The sequence below is a fragment of the Apium graveolens genome, chromosome 5 (assembly GCF_009905375.1).
Source record: "Apium graveolens cultivar Ventura chromosome 5, ASM990537v1, whole genome shotgun sequence".
Classification (NCBI taxonomy): domain Eukaryota; kingdom Viridiplantae; phylum Streptophyta; class Magnoliopsida; order Apiales; family Apiaceae; genus Apium; species Apium graveolens.
This window is the reverse complement of record NC_133651.1, coordinates 151,264,749-151,285,438: the sequence shown is the minus strand read 5'-3', so window position 1 is coordinate 151,285,438 and position 20,690 is coordinate 151,264,749.

Below are 20,690 nucleotides of genomic sequence, written 5' to 3'. Positions count from 1 at the left end.
AGCTGAAGATATCTCATCTATTGCCAAGGATGCAAAGGTAAGGCATTTGCTGCATAGTGCCATTGATAATGTCATGTCAAATAGGGTAATTAACTGCAAGACTGCAAAGGAGATATGGGATTCCTGGGAGACAAGATGCCAGGGAATTGATTCAATTAAGAAGAACAGGAGGACTATACTCACTCAAGAGTATGAGCACTTTGACTCAAAACCCGATGAGTCATTAACTGGTTTATATGACAGATTTCTCAAACTCTTGAATGATCTGTCACTGGTGGATAAGGAATATGATCTTGAAGATACTAATCTTAAATTCCTTTTAGCTCTTCCTGAAAGTTGGGATTTGAAGGCAACTACTATAAGAGACAACTATGCTCTTGATTAAACTACTCTTGATGAAATTTATGGTATGCTCAAAACTCATGAACTTGAGATGGATCAAAGAAGCAAGAGATATGGGAGAAAGTCAAGAACAGTTGCTCTTAAGACTGAGGAGGAATCCCCCAAAGTGGCTGCCTCAAAGAAAGGCAAAGGAAAGGCTCTCATCACAAAGTCTGATTCAGATTCATCAAGTTCTGATGATGATGATGATGAAGATTCAGAAACTGAAAGTCTATCTGAGATTGATGCTGATGAAGGGATGATGAGATTGTGTGCTATTATGGTGAAGGGAATCACGAAGATAGCTTATAGGAAATTCAGAAAGGGAAAGAATTTTTCCAGGAAAAGTGGAAGTTCTGATAAGAAGGGTTTCAGAAAATCTGAAGGTAAAGCAGGAAAGTCTGACAGGGGAGATTACTCAAATGTTAAATGCTACAATTATGGTGAGAAAGGCCACATATCTCCTGATTGTAAGAAAGGAAAAGGTGACAAAGGCAAGGCACTTGTCACAAAGAAGAAAAACTGGATAGACAGTTCAAATTCTGAACATGAGGTGAACTATGCCTTGATGGTAAATGCTGATAGCAATTCTGAAGCTGCTGAGTTAAAGGTACCTCAAACAACTTATGCTTTTCATAGTGATGATATTATTGAGTTGAGATCTTATCTTAAAACCATATTCATTAGCTATAGAGATCAGATTTTAACATGTGATAGGTTAACTTCTGAAAATATGGCTTTTAAGAAAAGGAATGACTATTTAGAAAAAGAGTTAGTTATGTTCCATCAAACTGAGAAAGAAAGAGATGATGCTTTTTATGTTAGAGATAAAGTGTCAAAATTGAATCAATCTCTAAAAACTGAGTTAGAAAAGGAAAGAGAGATTATCAGGACTTGGACTAACTCTGGCAGAACAACTTAGAATTTATTAAGTATTGAAAACTGGAAAGAGGGCTTAGGTTATGGAGATGATAAAAGTGAAACATGAACTAACCAAATTAAGCCAATTATTGTTAAACAGACTAATATTTTATGACCGGTACTTTCGTGTAATATTATTTGTGGATTTAGTATAATAATAAAGCCGAATGAAATATATTCAATGATTGCACGTTTGTGTGAATGAAAATTTCTGCATTATAAATTTGCTTTATGTAGTATATGATTTTTCAAAGCAAGAGTTTATTTTAATTGCTTTATTTTTCGATTCATAAGGTGTTGGATTTTTAACGCAGCGGGGTCATGGCAAAACACTTTTACACATACAAAATCCAAATAAAAGCATATAAATCGTGAATAAAAATTCGAGGGATCGAATCTAACCTTTAAAAATAATTCGGAGACAACGATCAGAGATCCTTAGCAGTTGCTCCTCAAGTGTGAAGCACTCCACCGGTATCCACCAAGAAAACGATGTTAAGGAGGAGAAAGGAGGTGGAGAGCATTGGGTTTTCCAAACTTTTTGGGTTTTCGGATTTTTTTAATAAAATTAGGGTCTATAATAGTGTATTTATAGGCAAAATTTTCAGCTGAAATTTTCCCATAAATATTATTATTATTATCCCATTTATTATTCTTATTAATAATTAAAACACCTTTTAATCATTAATCCTTTTTCTAAACACTTTAGAAATAATTCTCTCTCTTGATTTAATTTCCAAAAATTAAATCTTTTAATTAATAATATTAAGAACTTTTCTTAATTAATTTATAATCAATTAAATCTCATTTAATCAATTATTAAATTTGCCAATTAATTATTTATTTCACAAATAAATAATTATTTAGCCATTATTAATTAATTCCTCCATCATTAAATCATTTTCTTTTATGGTGTGACCCTGTAGGTTCAATATTAAGCTGGTAGTAGAAATAAATAATAATAAAACTATTTTATCATTATTTATATAAATTCTCTAATTTATTAAATATGATTAATTAATTAATCACATTTATTCTACATCGTGAGGGATACTTCTCAGCATATCGCGACTATCCGGATAATATGATTTCACTGCTTAGAATACCAAGAACCTATTCAGTGAATAGTTACCGTACAATAAACTCCTTCTACCCTACAATGTCCCGATTAAATACAAGGCATGGATCTCATGTCAAGCCTATCTAATTTAATCACTTGCTTAGCATTTACTATGCGTAGTTCTATGCAAATTAGAAACTCCTTTCTAATTTCATTCACTCTGGCCAGAGATTCCTGAACTAGCATAAGTGGATCAGCCTTGAACATTCGCTTCCTTCACTGGAAGGGGTAGATCCTTTATTGATCATACACTATCTTTGTGTACAAATTCCTATACCCAGAAGAGCCCTAATAATTATCCCTGGAGACTAAGAACTAAACCAAAACATAGTTCAGTGTACACAAGATGACTATGATGACCTCAAGTTTAAGGATACTTGTACAACTATCACTATGTGAACAACTGCTGACACGTGAGTGAACTCCATCAGTTGTTCAGCTGTGCGAGTCATGTTCAGTGAACTTATTCTATAATAAGCACCTACATAGTAGCTATAGTGTCACCACACAAATGTCTATGAGAACAGACATCCTTCATAATGAAGCAAGCATAGTATGTACCGATCTTTACGGATTATTAATTACCAGTTAGTAATCCTATGACCAGGAACTATTTAAGTTTAGAGTTATCATCTTTTTAGGTCTCACTATTATGATCTCATCATAATCCATAAAAAGCTTTACTCCAAACTATGGTATATCTTATTTAAACACTTAAATAGATAAAGCCCGTAATAAAAACAAAACAAGTCTTGTATTAATATCAATGAAATCAAAACAGATTACATAAAGAGTTATTCCTAAATCCTAATTCATGATTGGACTTAGGACATATTCCTTTCAATCTCCCACTTGTACTAAAGCCAATCACTCTGGTATCTAATACCCATCTAGTCTTTATGACGATCAAAGTGACTTTCAGAAAGTAGCTTTGTGAGTGGGTCTGCTATGTTGTTATGTGAGTTAACTCTAATTCAATACAATACAAGAAATGTTACCGCGCTCCCACAAACCCTTTTGTAGACGCATGGTTCATCTACATTTTTGATAAAATCAAACTCTTTGATTGTCTCACCAAAACGGATATTCCATCTACGAGAAGCTTGCTTTAAACCACATATGGTTTGCAGTAGCTTACACACTAGGTTTTCATTTCCCTCAGAAAGAAAACCATCTGGCTATATGCCAGATCTCATAGTTATAGTAAGCAGCAATCGCAAGCAAAATCCGAACTGATTTTAACAGGGCTACAAGTAAAAAGTTTCATCAAAGTCAATCCATTGCCTTTGTTTGAATCCTTTTGCCAAAAGCCTGGCCTTAAAGGTCTCCACCTGGCCATCTGCTATAATCTATCTTTTGTATATCATATACATAGATTCCATTCTGGATCTCATGGCACTATGCCATTTCTCTGAGTCAACACTACTCATAGCCTCATTATAGGTCACAGGGTCGTCATCATCAATGATCGACAACTCATTGTCATTCTCAATGACAAGGCCATATTACCTCTCAGGTTGGCGAGACACTCTCCCTGACCTATGAATGGGCTGTTCCACAAATGGTTGTTCAGTCAGAACAGGTGTTTCCACTTGATCCGTAGTAGTTTGTGCTTCTTGAACTTCATCAAGTTCAATTTTGCTCCCACTGTTTCCTTCAAGGATAAACTCCTTTTCCAAGAAGGTAGCATGTCTGGAGACAAACACCCGATGATCGGTGTAAAAGTAATACCCTAAAGTCTCTTTAGGATATCCCACAAAACTACATTTTACGGATTGATATTCCAGCTTATCTGGGTCAACTTTCTTGACATAAGCTAGACATCCCCAAATCTTAACGTGTTTAAGACTCGGTTTCCTTACTTTCCATATCTCATACGGAGTTTGAGGAACAGATTTGGAAGGCACCTTATTCAGTAAATATGCTGAGGTTTCTAATGCATAACCCCATAGGAATACTGGAAGATTTGCATAGCTCATCATGGACCGAACTATGTCTAACAAAGTTCGATTTCTCCTTTCAGATACCAATCTGGAGGAGTCCATTGGGAGACTATACCATTTACTTTGAGATAATCTAGAAACACTCCATTAAAGTATTCACCACCTCGATCTGATCGAAGAATTATAATACTATGTTTGGTTTGTTTCTCCACTTCATACTTATATTCTTTGAACTTTTCAAAGGCCTCAGACTTGTGTTTTATCAAACACATATCCGAATCCAGATCTATCATCTATAAAAGTAATGAAGTATGAAAATCCACCCATGGCTTGCGTAGACATTGGTCCACATACATCTGTGTGTACCATTCCTAGCAAATTTGCAGCCCTCTCTCCATGTCTACTAAATGGAGACTGCAGTGCCACTATAAAGTGAGATTTTCATCATCCCTTTTCTTTTATTAGTTTGTTCAATCTGAAGTAAATTATGTCACATTTATACAGACCATTATTTAAAGCACCACGTCCATAAAGAATATTATCTCTAAGAATAGAACATTCATTATTCTCAATAATAAATGAAAATCCAGCCAAGTCTAACATGGGAATAATATTCCTCACAATCGAGGGAACAAAATAACAATTATTTCAAACAATAGTCTTGCCCGTAGGCCTATGTAAATGAAATGATTCTACATCTACAGCAGCAACTCTTGCTCCATTTTCCATCAGTAGAACCACCTCCTCTTCCTCAAGAGTCCTACTTCTCCTTGGTCCCTGCAACAATTGCAGATATGAGAACCACAGGCGGTATCGAATACCCAAGTAGAAATTTGATTTAATGACATATTCACTTCTATCATGAACATACCTGAATCAGAAGCGGTAGTCTCACTACCCTTCTTTTTCTTCAATTCTGCAAGGTAAACCTTGCAGTTCCTCTTTCAGTGCCCCACCTTGTTACAGTGAAAGCAAACAATTTTGCTCTCGGGGTCTTCAGCTTTTGGTGGAACCGGCGTTTTCTCACCTACTTTCTTCTTCTTGGAAGAGTTCCTCTTCCTTTTCTTAGGATTGGAACCTTCACCAATTAGAAGAACAGAACTCTTCTTAGGGGAAAAATTCGATTCCGCAGTCTTCAACATGTTGTGGAGTTCAGGCAGGCTGACATCCAACTTATTCATGTGAAAGTTCACAACAAACTACGAGAACGAACTCGAAAGCGATTGCAAGACCAAGTCTTGGCTCAGCTCCCCATCCATGGCAAAACCAAGTTGTCCAAGACGTTCAATCAAATTGATCATCTTAAGTACATGGTCATTCATAGATGATCCCTCAGACATCCTACAACCGAACAACTCCTTCGATATCTCATATCGAGCTTTCCTCCCTGCCACATCATACAACTCTTGTAGATGCATGAGGATAGTGTGAGCATCCATATGCTCATGTTGCTTCTGTAGCTCAATGTTCATGGAAGCTAGCATGATGCATTGAATAACATTTGCATCATCTATCCACTTACGATACACAACATGTTCATCATTATGTGCATCACTAGCAGGTTCAGTAGGCTTAGGTGAGTCAATCACGTATTCCAGCTTCTCAATCCTGAGAACAATTCTCAAGTTTCGAAGCCAGTCAGCATAATTAGGACCAGTCAATTTGTGAGCATCCAGTATGCTCCTGAGCGATAGTGCAGAAGACATAACGTACAAAGTAAATCTGTAAATGATAAACACATAACAACACTTAGCAAATATTCGATTTCATTTTAAAACACTATATGAATCGGGTCTTTATTCATAAGTGGCTCCCACCAGTTTACCTAATTTATTCAACCCCCTACGTGAAAAATTAAGCATTCATAATGCTAGTGGGAATAGGGATCCTACATTCCATTACACGACCCCGGCTGTAGCACGAACCGCCATGTAATGTTTAATAGGCAGACAACTCTTGTCAATTACATCTCATGTTATTCCCTAATCAAACTTTAGCCTCTTGAATAATTAAGTCTCGGCTGTAGCACGACAAACTCAATATTCTAAGTCAAGTCTAACCCAACATTCCGTACAGTTGAATCAGTCCCCAAAGGCCCACGGCTGTAGCACGTACCGACCTTTAGATTCTTATTCAATGTACACATCTCTATGTAACAGACAAGTATTTCTTATTTCGAAATCAAAGCCCTCGGCTGTAGCACGAACCGACAATGATTCAAAAATAAGAACTACTTTTCTATCATGTTGGAAGGCTATGACCGACACAAGCCCGTTGTATCATTGGCCAATTACTACTTGATATTATTTAATTTTAGAGGGATTATATTACGTTACAATCATAATCATATTATAAAGAGATTCTTCCTTTTAAATTAAATATTCCTAATCAATAATCAATAATCAGATGATTCCCAGATCGGGTGGAGCATTGTCAAGAGGCGTCACTTAATAACCCTTTCTTACAGATAGAAATCTGTTGTTGACAGAATCATCCTTTCTCTCATATCAAAAATTCATATTCAATTACGTGTTTCATAAACACAAGAATCTCATGATTGTATTCATAATATTATTCTTAAGGTTATGAAACAATTTCACTATACTAGGTTGTCTAACAAACGCCTTATGTTTATTTAAGTTCACCTAAATCTATCATCGCATGATAAACTAAGCATATATCACAGATATAAACATGAATAAACATCAAGGTAGGCATGTTACATTATCTAGCACATAGAACTAAGCATTATACATCTCTATGTATCACATGAAGCATTTAAAATCAATTCAAACGATCAAAAATAGCTTTAAAACACTTCATGGAATATAAACAGTTCAAACCTTTTATATAAACTAAAATTGATCACTCCATTAGATCCGTCTCGGAAAAACGAATCCAACGGTATATTGCACGCCCAAAACGGAGTTACGAAACTCCCACAAAATCAATTTTAAAATCAACAGACGGGCTGTAACGCATTACAGGAACGCGTTACAAGCCCTGTAACGCATTCCGGTGATGCGTTACACCCCTTTTAAGCCATTAAAGGGTGTAACGCATTCCGTGAATGCGCCACAGGTGTGTAACGCATTCCCGGAATGCGTGACACCCCTTTTTTTTTTCAGCAGCCGCCTGTTGCTTCTCGAACTCCGTGCGCCGCCTGTTCTCCTTTACTTTCCGTGCAACACAGCAGACAATACAGAGCATATGCAGATAACAGATGGCAGTACAGATATATATACATACTTACAATCAATTTATATATATATATACATATTTAATTATGAATTTTAATTGTAAGAACTTCAAAAATTCATAATAAAAAATCTATACATCATAAAATTATGAAAAAAATACCCAGACGATCTACAACATTTGTAGAACCCAGATCAACATTCAAAATTATTATGAGAAACGATTTCTCATCAGACAAAATTAATCCATAATATAACTTGTAAAAATCATAATTAATTCATACAAAGCACATAAAATTCTGAAATTTTTACCACAGATCTATATGCATACAGCCTATGCTCTGATACCAATATTGGATTTTTAACGCAGCGGGGTCATGGCAAAACACTTTTACACATACAAAATCCAAATAAAAGCATATAAATCGTGAATAAAAATTCGAGGGATCTAATCTAACCTTTAAAAATAATTCGGAGACAATGATCAGAGATCCTTAGCAGTTGCTCCTCAAGTGTGAAGCACTCCACCGGTATCCACCAAGAAAACGATGTTAAGGAGGAGGAAGGAGGTGGAGAGAATTGGGTTTTCCAAACTTTTTGGGTTTTCGGGTTTTTTAATAAAATTAGGGTCTATAATAGTGTATTTATAGGCAAAATTTTCAGCTGAAATTTTCCCATAAATATTATTATTATTATCCCATTTATTATTCTTATTAATAATTAAAACACCTTTTAATCATTAATCCTTTTTCTAAATACTTTAGAAATAATTCTCTCTCTTGATTTAATTTCCAAAAATTAAATTTTTTAATTAATAATATTAAGAACTTTTCTTAATTAATTTATAATCAATTAAATCTCATTTAATCAATTATTAAATTTGCCAATTAATTATTTATTTCACAAATAAATAATTATTTAGCCATCATTAATTAATTCCTCCACCATTAAATCATTCTCTTTTATGGTGTGACCCTGTAGGTTCAATATTAAGCCGGTAGTAGAAATAAATAATAATAAAAATATTTTATCATTATTTATATAAATTCTCTAATTTATTAAATATGATTAATTAATTAATCACATTTATTCTACATCGTGAGGGATACTTCTCAACATATCGCGACTATCCGGATAATATGAATTCACTGCTTAGAATACCAAAAACCTATTCAGTGAATAGTTACCGTACAATAAACTCATTCTACCCTACAATGTCCCGATTAAATACAAGGCATGGATCTCGTGTCAAGCCTATCTAATTTAATCACTTGCTTACCATTTACTATGCGTAGTTCTATGCAAATTAGAAACTCCTTTCTAATTTCATTCACTCTGGCCAGAGATTCTGGAACTAGCATAAGTGGATCAGCCTTGAACATTCGCTTCCTTCACTGGAAGGGGTAGACCCTTTATTGATCATACACTATCTTCGTGTACAAATTCTTATACCCGGAAGAGCCCTAATAATTATCCCTGGAGACTAAGAACTAAACCAAAGCATAGTTCAGTGTACACAAGATGACTATGATGACCTCAAGTCTAAGGATACTTGTACAACTATCACTATGTGAACAATTGCTGACACGTGAGTGAACTCCATCAGTTGTTCAGCTGTGCGAGTCATGTTCAGTGAACTTATTCTATAATAAGCACCTACATACTAGCTATAGTGTCACCACACAAATGTCTATGAGAACAGACATCCTTCATAATGAAGCAAGCATAGTATATACCGATCTTTGCGGATTATTAATTACCAGTTAGTAATCTTATGACCAGCAACTATTTAAGTTTAGAGGTATCATCTTTTTAGGTCTCACTATTATGATCTCATCATAATCCATAAAAAGCTTTACTCTAAACTATGGTATATCTTATTTAAACACTTAAATAGATAAAGCCCGTAAAAACAAAACAAGTCTTTTATTAATATCAATGAAATCAAAACAGATTACATAAAGAGTTATTCCTAAATCCCAATTCATGATTGGACTTAGGACATATTCCTTTCATAAGGAACATTCTAAGCCTTGGAAAATTTTCTTTTAAAAAGTATCTTGTTCACAAATTGTGAAAATGATTTTAAAAAGTCTCTAAAAATCCAAGTTATTTTATGGTATAAATTTTATAATTTTTGAACTTGTATTTTATTTTATAAAAATAAATCTTTACAAATTTCATTTGTTATAATTAGCAAATTACATAGCCATCCTTGCATGCAAATACTCTTCCATTTAACTAAGGGGCAAGGAAGACATTTCCAACCCCACACACTTTCATTCTACTAACCAAGTTACCACTTTGTCCTTGCATGCAAATCTACCTAACTTTAGATAGAAGGATACTTGTGTCATTTCTTAAATCCACTCACTTGGGGTCAAATCAAAAGCATAAAAACCAAACAAATATGATTACCACTTCATTTTTCACTCCACCATTTCACACCTCCCTCCTTCCTTTTCCCCTCCTCTCGACTCTCCCCTCTCACTCTCGGCTAAAAGCCGAAACCCCCTCCCCATTTTTTTTTCTTCAATCCTCAACCAAGCTTCCACTCTTTACACAAGTAAATGTACTTCCCATACCATGATCACTCATATTTCAAAGAGTTTTGAGTAGAAAGTTTAAGTTTAAAAGGTTGCATGTAAAGGTTTTAGTGAAACTCAAAATACAATCTTGATTCTTATGGATTTAAGGTTGTTTTGGAGAGGACTACAAGGAATGGATAAGTTCCAAGTCTTGAGAAGGAAACTCTTGATGATTAAATGGCCATTCCCTTCCAATTCATTCGGCCATGACCATATGGGAGCCGAATGAATGGTCCTTGAGATCATTCTTGTTGTTTTGTTCAATTTTTGCATGTTTATGTGATAATGACTTGAATTTTGTGGTGAAAATTTGATAAAACTCCTTGCATGCTAAGTGATCATCTAGGTATATCTTATTCTAGGCTTGCATGTCAATTTTATGATAGAACATATGTAGAAAATGTGTTGTTTTGGATTGAAAAACCCGAAGGCATGCATGCATGTGGATTTCTCTTAGATTGTTGTAAGATTTTGATCATTTGGAAAGATTTTGTTAGAGAGCCTTAATTTCAGTAGGAATAATGTGTTAATATTGATTTATGCTTCTTGTTGCATGGTAATAATTCGTGGTTATCTTTTATAAAAAAATATACCTTGTTGTTTCAAAAGCATGAAGATTTGTGAGTTGTGAAGTGTAGTTTCTTTTGTTTGCCATAATTGTACCTTAGGTAAGGATGATCTCACCCAAGGGTATTTTGAGAATAAGGGAGTTAGTTCAGTAGATTACCATGTATAAGTCTTGGTTTAAGTATTGAGTTGTTGTTAGTTGAGTTTGTCAAGTCAAAAACCTTGGAAAATGAGAGTTATAGTTTCTGCAGAAAATCAGTTTAGTACCCTGAGGTTTAGAGTGAGTTTTGACCATGTCATTGATGTGCACTTTGAGGCCCAAGCTACCAGAAGTTGGTATTGGGAGTATATAAAAGGTTTTAGGAGTTGGTTGGAGGTTTGCATGTCATTTGGTTAGGTGCACAAGTAGAATCACAAAATCTGTCCAGCAGGGGACAGTTTTGTTGCAACTTAGAAATAGGAAGATTTGACCATGTCAAGGGTAGGCCCTCATTAGGCCCTATTGGGCATTAGTTAGAGGGAGTGTCAGAGAAGTTTTTACAACCATATTTCATAGGTTATGAGTTAGAACCATGTGTCACAAGTTAATCCAAGTCAGGGCATTTTCTGCCCAGAAAAACAGGGGAACCTTGGACTTTTAGCTTAGGCCCAAGAAGGCCCAAGCCAGGCCCTTGAGCCACCTCAAGGTTGTGAGATGCCCTTAGGTCAGGAGAGTCTTGTGTAAAAGTTTTGAAGGAAAACTTGTAGTTTAAGAGTGTCTAATGCACTCAATAAACTATAGTTGTCATTCTGAAATTTGGACCAGTGAGCACTTTCACTTATCACATAGTTTTAGAACACTTAGAAGTGAGTATTAGGTCGACCACCATAGTTATAAGATAGTATAAGGTCAGTAGAGCAAAAGGCACAAGTGAGGGTCAATAGGTCTTGGATGGTTTAGTAAAGGCACATCGAGTTAGGAAGCCAAAATTTGAAGACTTTGTCTAGTTTAGCGACCAAGTGACTTAAGTGGTAAGTCGAGATCATCCAAGCCTAGTGTTGCATTATGGTATATATGGTGTAATTTGGTGTTAATATATGATATGTGATTATGTGGCTATGTGTGTACTTTTGTAATTTAAAGGTGAATATAAAATTAGGTGCACATAGGCCTAAGTGCCATCCGTGTTTAATTTTGAGTTGTAAATAGGTTAAGATGGTAAGAATATATTATAATGAGGATTATTATTATTTATGTAGGATCTCGAGACGAGTGAAAACTTGCCATAAAGGTCGAGTGAAGCTCCAGTTGCTCCTACTAGTCAGACCAGACAAGCCTTTCTCAAGGCAAGTGATTCAACTTGACCTTCGTATTTACTGTAAACAGTTCATATTTATATCAATGCAATTATCCTGAGTCATTTTGATATATTTAAATCAAGCGTATCTTTTGTTTATCTTTGAGTTATATAGAGATGCCATGAACCCTCGAGTACGTATTGCAAGTAGTTCAAAAGTCTTTCATGATAGTTAAATGCCATGATAAAATGAAGAGTTGATATATTACTTGATTGATCCTCTTGATTAACATGTTGATGATTCCTAAGTATTGATATCTCATCCTGATACTTGAATCCCTATAGAACCTTACCTTGAACCCTGAAAGTCAAATACTTATCAAAGTGATTCCTCATTGATTGATACCCCTCTTTCTTTCCTAAAGCTTGACAATTCTGATATATCCTAAGCTAAAAAAATCATTTCTTCATACCTTAACACCCATAGTATCCATGAAGCTTATCTTCTTAATGATCCAACACCTGTACCTTGACGAGAATCCATTGCTTTTAGCCTAATTTGGCACCTCCTTTCATAATATCCAATAGCCTCACTAAATTCCCTTGTCCAAACTTTGATACATGAAAACCATTCAGATACCCTAATAGAGTTTCATTTTGTGATTCATGGCTCTGAGAGTTAGCACCATTTCCCCGTGATTCGAGTTGATCTATAATCCCTTGATAAAAATGTTTACTGTTAAAAAGAGATTTCGTTATAATTCGGCATCAGTTTTTGAAATAAATAAAATGTAGGTTTTTAGTCCCAAAGGGGGATAAATGTTTTCTTTGATTAGTGGATCTGGACTGAGACGCGAGTCCTTTCCACACTTATATTAGGCTTAAAAGTTGCCTAGGGATTCCCGTTAATGTTTTAGAACCCAGCGAGGTTCGGGATTACTTCGCGGCTGATCACCGGCTGTAATCCGTAGCGTCATAAAATGATTTTGATTAAGACATGGTTTTAAAATTGTTTTGATACAAGCAAAATGATGCCATCTCACATAGATTTATCTCTCGTTATCATTGGTTATGTCTTCCCATTGTCATATTTAAAGGTATATCTCGATTTATGTTTGTATCGTACTGTTAGCACTTGTTGAGCATTTGCCTCACTTCTTGCTTTACCCTGATATTACAGCTAGCAACTATGGTTAGATTCAAGCAGACTGCCCGTAAGACCTGTGATGCTGATGCTTATGTTCGAGCTCAGGTAGAATAAGTAATAATAGTTTGTGTGAGGACTCGGTAATTGTAATCAGATGTAATAGTTGGTAGTATTGGGCTGTTCCAAACCCTAAACTGTAAGATCTTGGAGTTGGTTGTGTATTCTTCCCTTAAAATGTTGTAATAGCTATATTTATTTTGCTGTTTAAGTTGGGGGTGTGATAGGTTTTGGTATCAGAGCTATGTTTTAGAGTCCCTGGACAGCCCAAATAGGATATAGGATATGTGTGTAGGTTATAGATATTATGCGAGAGAGTAGGTTAAGTAAATTATTATTAATACTCCTCTTATTGGTTGTCAGCAAAGGGCGCATTCCTCGTCATCCTCTGGGTCGGACGACACTATTGCTTTCTCCGTGTATGCTGAGTTGAGGCGCGAGTTCGACATGTTTCAGGGCAAGTACGACCGACTGATAGACCGACTGAAGAACGTGTATCCGGACAGCCGAAACTACGAAGGGAAGCCCAAGGAGCAGATGACTGCGAGACTTGAGACCTTGGTTCAGTACGTCAACACTAAGCTTGAGGAGATGCCAGCGCACCGGGACCGCACCAGCCAGTATGTCATTCAGATGGTGGCGGATGAGCTCCAGAGCATTGTGAAGACGCTTCGAGAGGAAAAGACTACCAAGCCCCGTTCAGATGGAGTGGAGCCTTAGTTCTTTCCATTTACCTTTCATGTTGTTATACTGTCAGACTCTGTGGAATCCCCAGTTGTTTCTGTTTTTCCTTTAAATAAGCTTGTTATTCCTAGAAACAGACTATGTCCCAATAATTATGTTCTATTGTTCCATTTACTCTCAAATGTTATTTTACATTTTTATATGCATCATCATGTCTGCTTAATTTGGAAACTTGATCCCATATGTAAATAAGAATGCCATGCGATGCCCTCGAATCATTTTATCATTCATATCTATTTTGACATAACTCTTATTTCAGGATTATGCCTCCCAAAAAGAAGAACCCAACAACCACATCCACCACAGACCCAAACATTCTTTGATTACTGGAAACCTTGCAACAGCAGACCAATGCTATAGCTCAACAACAACTAACTCTTCAACAACGAATTGAAAACCAAGATAACCGTGAGCCACACCAACCACCTGAACCACCAGTACCACCTAGACAAATTGTCACTTTCAAGGCTTTTCAGAATGTGAATCCACATGCATTTCATGATACCACTGATCCAGTGATAGCTAACATATGGATCAAGGAGATGGAAAGGGCTTTTGAGTTGGTACAGTTATAAGATGATCAGAAGACGCCGTATGCCACTTACTTCTTGAAGGGAGAAGTCATCTATTGGTGGGAATCAGTAAAAGCTATGGAAGTCACTCAGCAGGTTTCTTGGGAGAGATTTAAGAAGTTATTTCTGGACAAGTATTACCCTAAGTACATGCAGAATCAGATGGAGCTAAAATTTCTTGAGTTGAAGTAAGGGAACATGACTGTATTGGAGTATGAGAAGAAGTTCACTGAGTTGTCAAGGTTTGTGACAAAGTATACCAGCACTGAGGAGGAAAAAGCAAAGAAATTTCAGCAAGGATTGGAGCCTTGGATTAGAGATAGGGTGGCTATGTTTGAGCTTGAAACTTATGTGGGAGTAGTACAGAAAGCTGCTCTGATTGAGAATAATGGGATGCAGTCAAGGAAAGAGAGGGATAACAAGAAGAGAAAGGTTCCATTTTATAGAGAAAAGTCTGAAGCAGGAAGTTCACAAGATCGGAATGTAAAGAGGATTGGTTTCCAGAAGGGCGGAAATTTTTAAAAGAAAGGAAATTTGGGTAAAAGGAAAGAATCGAAGGGGAACAATCAGGCAAGCCAAGGGCAAGTTGGAGAAAACAGGTTCCAGAGGCCAGAATGCAAGCATTGCGGAAGAAGGCATCCCGGAGTGTGTAATAAGCTGAGCATGACATGCTTCAGGTGCAATCAGAAGGGACATTTGGTGATTGAGTGCAAGATGTCGAAGCCAGGAGTTACGTGTTACAAGTGTGGGAAGACTGGACACATAGATAGGGAGTGCAAGGCAACCGGACCAGTCAAAGCTCTGATGAATGTGGCAATTACTAGTGCGAGTGTGCCAGCCGAGGTATTGACATTACCTCCACCACCCGCACCAACCCCGCAAGCAACAGCAAGGACTTTCGATCTGAAGATGAAGGATGCTGTTCAGAATTCGGAGGTGATAGCAGGTACACTTTTACTCAATAATGTCAAAGCTAAAGTATTGATTGATTCGGGAGCAGCAAGATCTTTCATATCAGAATCTTTTGTTGATAAGCTCCAATGTGATAAAATGGTTATGAGTGAGGTAGTAAATGTGGTAATTACGAACCAAGAGAAGATTCATGTGAATCAATTTTGTCCAAAGTGTGAGATTGATATTTCGGGGTATAAGTTTTCAGCCGACTTGATACTCTTCAAGTTGGGAGAGTTTGACATAATTTTAGGAATGGATTGGTTAGGAGATAATAACGCTCAGATTAATTGTAAGGCCAAGAGAGTGTATTTAAAGACGAAGAGTGGAGAGAAGGTAGTATTTAAGGGGCAGAGGCAAGAGCAACTATTTCTTACAATTGTTCAGGCTAAGAAGCTACTTAGAAAAGGTTGTGAATCGTTCCTAGCTTATGTAGCGGATTCAGAAAAAGGCAGCCCCAACATGGAAAATATTCCTGTAGTTAGCGAGTTTCCTGATGTGTTTCCAGACGAACTACCAGGCTTACCACCAGATCGATAAATTGAGTTCGAGATCAACCTTGCTCCAGGCACGGAACTAGTTTCAAAGGCCCCATATAGGATGGCACCAGCAGAAATGAAAGAGTTGGCGAGCCAGCTACAATAATTATTGGATAAGGGAGTGATACGGCCAAGTGCGTCGCCATGGGGAGCACCTGTTCTGTTTGTAAAGAAGAAAGATGGGAGTATGCGTCTATGCATAGATTATCGGGAGTTGAATAAGGTAACGATCAAGAACCGCTACCCGCTACCAAGGATATATGACCTTTTTGATCAGTTGAAGGGAGCAAAATGCTTTTCGAAGATTGATTTGAGATCGGGATACCATCAATTAAAGATCAAAGAAGAAAATGTTCCCAAGACCACATTCAGGACCAGATATGGGCATTATAAATTCCTAGTAATGCCGTTTGGATTGACCAACGCTCCGGCCGTATTTATGGATCTGATGAATCGGGTATTTAAGAAGTATTTGGACAAATTTGTTGTGGTATTCATTGATGACATCCTTATTTATTCTAAGTCGGAAGAAGAACATAAGCAGCACCTCTGGATAGAATTGGAGATACTCCGACAAGAGAAGTTGTATGCCAAGTTTACCAAATATGAGTTTTGGTTAAAGGAAGTTCAATTTTTGGGGCATGTTATTAGAAATGAGGGAGTTAAAGTGGATCCGGCAAAGATTGAGGCAGTTATGAGTTGGGAGAGGCCAAAGACTCCTACGGAAGTGCGAAGTTTTCTAGGATTGGCCGGATACTATAGAAGATTCGTCAAGGATTTCTCGAAGATCGCCATGCCATTGACCAAGTTAACCAGAAAGAATCAAAAGTTTGAATGGAGTGCAGAATGTGAAGATAGCTTTCAAGAGTTGAAGCAGAAGTTAGTAACAGCTCCGGTGTTGGTACTTCCAGATGATCAAGGGAACTTTGTAATATTCAACGACGCTTCACATAAGGGTTTGGGTTGTGTGTTGATGCAACACGGTAAAGTGATCGCGTATGCGTTAAGACAGTTGAAACCGCATGAGTTAAAGTACCCGACGCATGACCTGGAACTAGCCGCCATAGTGTTCGCACTCAAGATTTGGAGACACTGCCTCTATGGAGAGAAGTGTGAAATTTACACGGATCACAAGAGTTTAAAGTACATTTTTACTCAGAAAGAGCTCAATATGAGGCAGAGGAGATGGCTGGAATTGATCAAGGACTATGACTGTTCGATAAATTACCATCCTGGAAAGGCGAATGTAGTGGCCGATGCTCTGAGTAGGAAGGAGAGACTGAATATGATGATAACATCAAAAGAGTTATCTGAGGAAATCGAATGATTGGAATTGGAACTTTGTGCTTATGGAAAAGTCGAGAAAGTTTGTCGTGCAATGACCTTTCAGCCAACACTAGTGGAAAGGATAAAGAAGTGTCAAGAAGAAGTAATGGAGAAAGAGAAGAATCAGTTATCTGGAGAGGAGATTAATACTCAAAGGGATGAGCAAGGGATATTAAGGTTTTCATCCAGAATATGGATTTCCCATGTACCTGAATTAAAGAATGAGATCCTCCATGAAGCCCACAATTCGATATTTTCAATCCACCCGGGAAGCACCAAGATGTATCGAGACTTAAAGAAGAACTTTTGGTGGCCAAATATGAAGCGAGACGTGGCAGAATGGGTTGCGAAGTGTTATACTTGTCAGAAAGTAAAGGCAGAACTTCAACGACCAAGTGGATTAATTCAGCCCCTGAAGATTCCAGAATGGAAATGGGAAAATATCGCTATGGACTTTATAGAAGGACTACCGCGAACGAAATCCGGACATGACACAATATGGGTTATAATTGATCGTCTTACGAAGTCGGCGCATTTCCTTCCAATAAATGAGAAGTCGTCCCTGGATAAGTTGGTTCATCTGTATGTGCGCGAAATCGTACTAAGGCATGAAGTACCCGTATCAATAGTTTCAGACAGAGATCCCCGATTTAATTCGAGATTTTGGAAGCAATTTCAGGAATGTCTTGGCACGAAGTTGAATATGAGCACGGCGTACCACCCGCAGACTGATGGCCAGAGTGAAAGGAAAATTCAAACAATTGAAGATATGTTGCGCAGTTGTGCAATTGATTTTGCAGGAAGTTGGGACGATCATTTGCCGTTGATTGAATTCTCTTACAACAACAGCTATCATTCCAGTATCGGCTTGCCACCATACGAAGCTTTGTACGGGCGAAAATGTAGATCACCAACAAGTTGGGATGAAATAGGAGAAGGAAGAATTCTCGGCTCGGAATTTGTACAACAGTTGCATGACTCGGTCAAGTTAATTCAGAAAAGGTTGCTTGCTGCTCAAGATAGACAGAGGAAGTATGCGGATCCAGCGCATAGGGATGTTCAATTCCAAATTGGCGAAACTGTGTTGCTGAAGGTGTCACCTAGAAAAGGGTTGATGAGATTTAGCAAGAAAGGGAAGTTAGCACCTAGATACATAGGTCCTTTTGAAATATTGAGTCAAGTGGGAAAGGTGGCCTATGAGTTGGCCTTACCACCTCAGTATCAGCATGTGCATAATGTGTTCCATGTGTCATTGCTTAAGAAGTACAATCCTGACGCTAGCCATATGATAGAATATGAACCTGTAGAAATTCAGGCAGACCTGTCATTTGTGGAGCAACCGGTTACAATACTCGACTGGCAAGTAAAGAGTCTTAGGAATAAGTCAGTAAAGTTAGTGAAAGTACTTTGGAGGAACCCTAAGGTCGAAGAATCGACTTGGGATTTAGAGTTTGATATGCTTTCCCGGTATCCTCATCTGTTCTCTTAGATTCTGGGGACAGAATCCCTTAAGGGGGAGAGGATGTTACGACCGGTACTTTCGTGTAATATTATTTGTGGATTTGGTATAATAATAAAGCCGAATGAAATATATTCAATGATTGTACGTTTGTGTGAATGAAAATTTCTGCATTATAAATTTGCTTTATGTAGTATATGATTTTTCAAAGCAAGAGTTTATTTAATTGCTTTATTTTTCGATTCATAAGGAACATTCTAAGCCTTGGAAAATTTTCTTTTAAAAAGTATTTTGTTCACAAATTGTGAAAATGATTTTAAAAAGTCTCTAAAAATCCAAGTTATTTTATGGTATAAATTTTATAATTTTTGAACTTGTATTTTATTTTATAAAAATAAATCTTTACAAATTTTATTTGTTATAATTACAAAATTACATAGCTATCCTTGCATGCAAATACTCTTCCATTTAAGTAAGGGGCAAGGAAGACATTTCCAACCCCACTCACTTTTATTCTACTAACCAAGTTACCACTTTGTCCTTGCATGCAAATCTACCTAACTTTAGCTAGAAGGATACTTGTGTCATTTCTTAAATCCACTCACTTGGGGTCAAATCAAAAGCATAAAAACCAAACAAATATGATTACCACTTCATTTTTCACTCCACCATTTCACACCTCCCTCCTTCCTTTTCCCCTCCTCTCGGCTCTCCCCTCTCACTCTCGGCTAAAAGCCGAAACCCCCTACCCATTTTTTTTTCTTCAATCCTCAACCAAGCTTCCACTCTTTACACAAGTAAATGTTACTTCCCATACCATGATCACTCATATTTCAAAGAGTTTTGAGTAGAAAGTTTAAGTTTAAAAGGTTGCATGTAAAGGTTTCAGTGAAACTCAAAATACAATCGTGATTCTTATGGATTTAAGGTTATTTTTTAGAGGACTACAAGGAATGGATAAGTGCCAAGTCTTGAGAAGGAAACTCTTGATGATTAAATGGCCATTCCCTTCCAATTCATTCGGCCATGACCATATGGGAGCCGAATGAATGGTCCTTGAGATCATTCTTGTTGTTTTGTTCAATTTTTGCATGTTTATGTGATAATGACTTGAATTTTGTGGTGAAAATTTGATAAAACTCCTTGCATGCTAAGTGATCATCTAGGTATATCTTATGCTAGGCTTTCATGTCAATTTTATGATAGAACATATGTAGAAAATGTGTTGTTTTGGATTGAAAAACCCGAAGGCATGCATGCATGTGAATTTCTCTTAGATTGTTGTAAGATTTTGATCATTTGGAAAGATTTTGTTAGAGAGCCTTAATTTCAGTAGGAATAATGTATTAATATTGATTTATGCTTCTTGTTGCATGGTAATAATTCGTGGTTATCTTTTATAAAAAAATATACCTTGTTGTTTCAAAAGCATGAAGATTTGTGAGTTGTGAAGTGTAGTTTCTTTTGTTTGCCATAATTATACCTTAGGTAAGGATGATCTCACCCAAGGGTATTTTGAAAATAAGGGAGTTAGTTCAGTAGATTACCATGTATAAGTCTTGGTTTAAGTATTGAGTTGTTGTTAGTTGAGTTTGTCAAGTCAAAAACCTTGGAAAATGAGAGTTATAGTTTCTGCAGAAAATCAGTTTAGTACCCTGAGGTTTAGAGTGAGTTTTGACCATGTCATTGATGTGCACTTTGAGGCCCAAGCTACCAGAAGTTGGTATTGGGAGTATATAAAAGGTTTTAGGAGTTGGTTGGAGGTTTGCATGTCATTTGGTTAGGTGCACAAGTAGAATCACAAAATCTGTCCAGCAGGGGATAGTTTTGTTGCAACTTAGAAATAGGAAGATTTGACCATGTCAAGGGTAGACCCTCATTAGGCCCTATTGGGCCTTAGT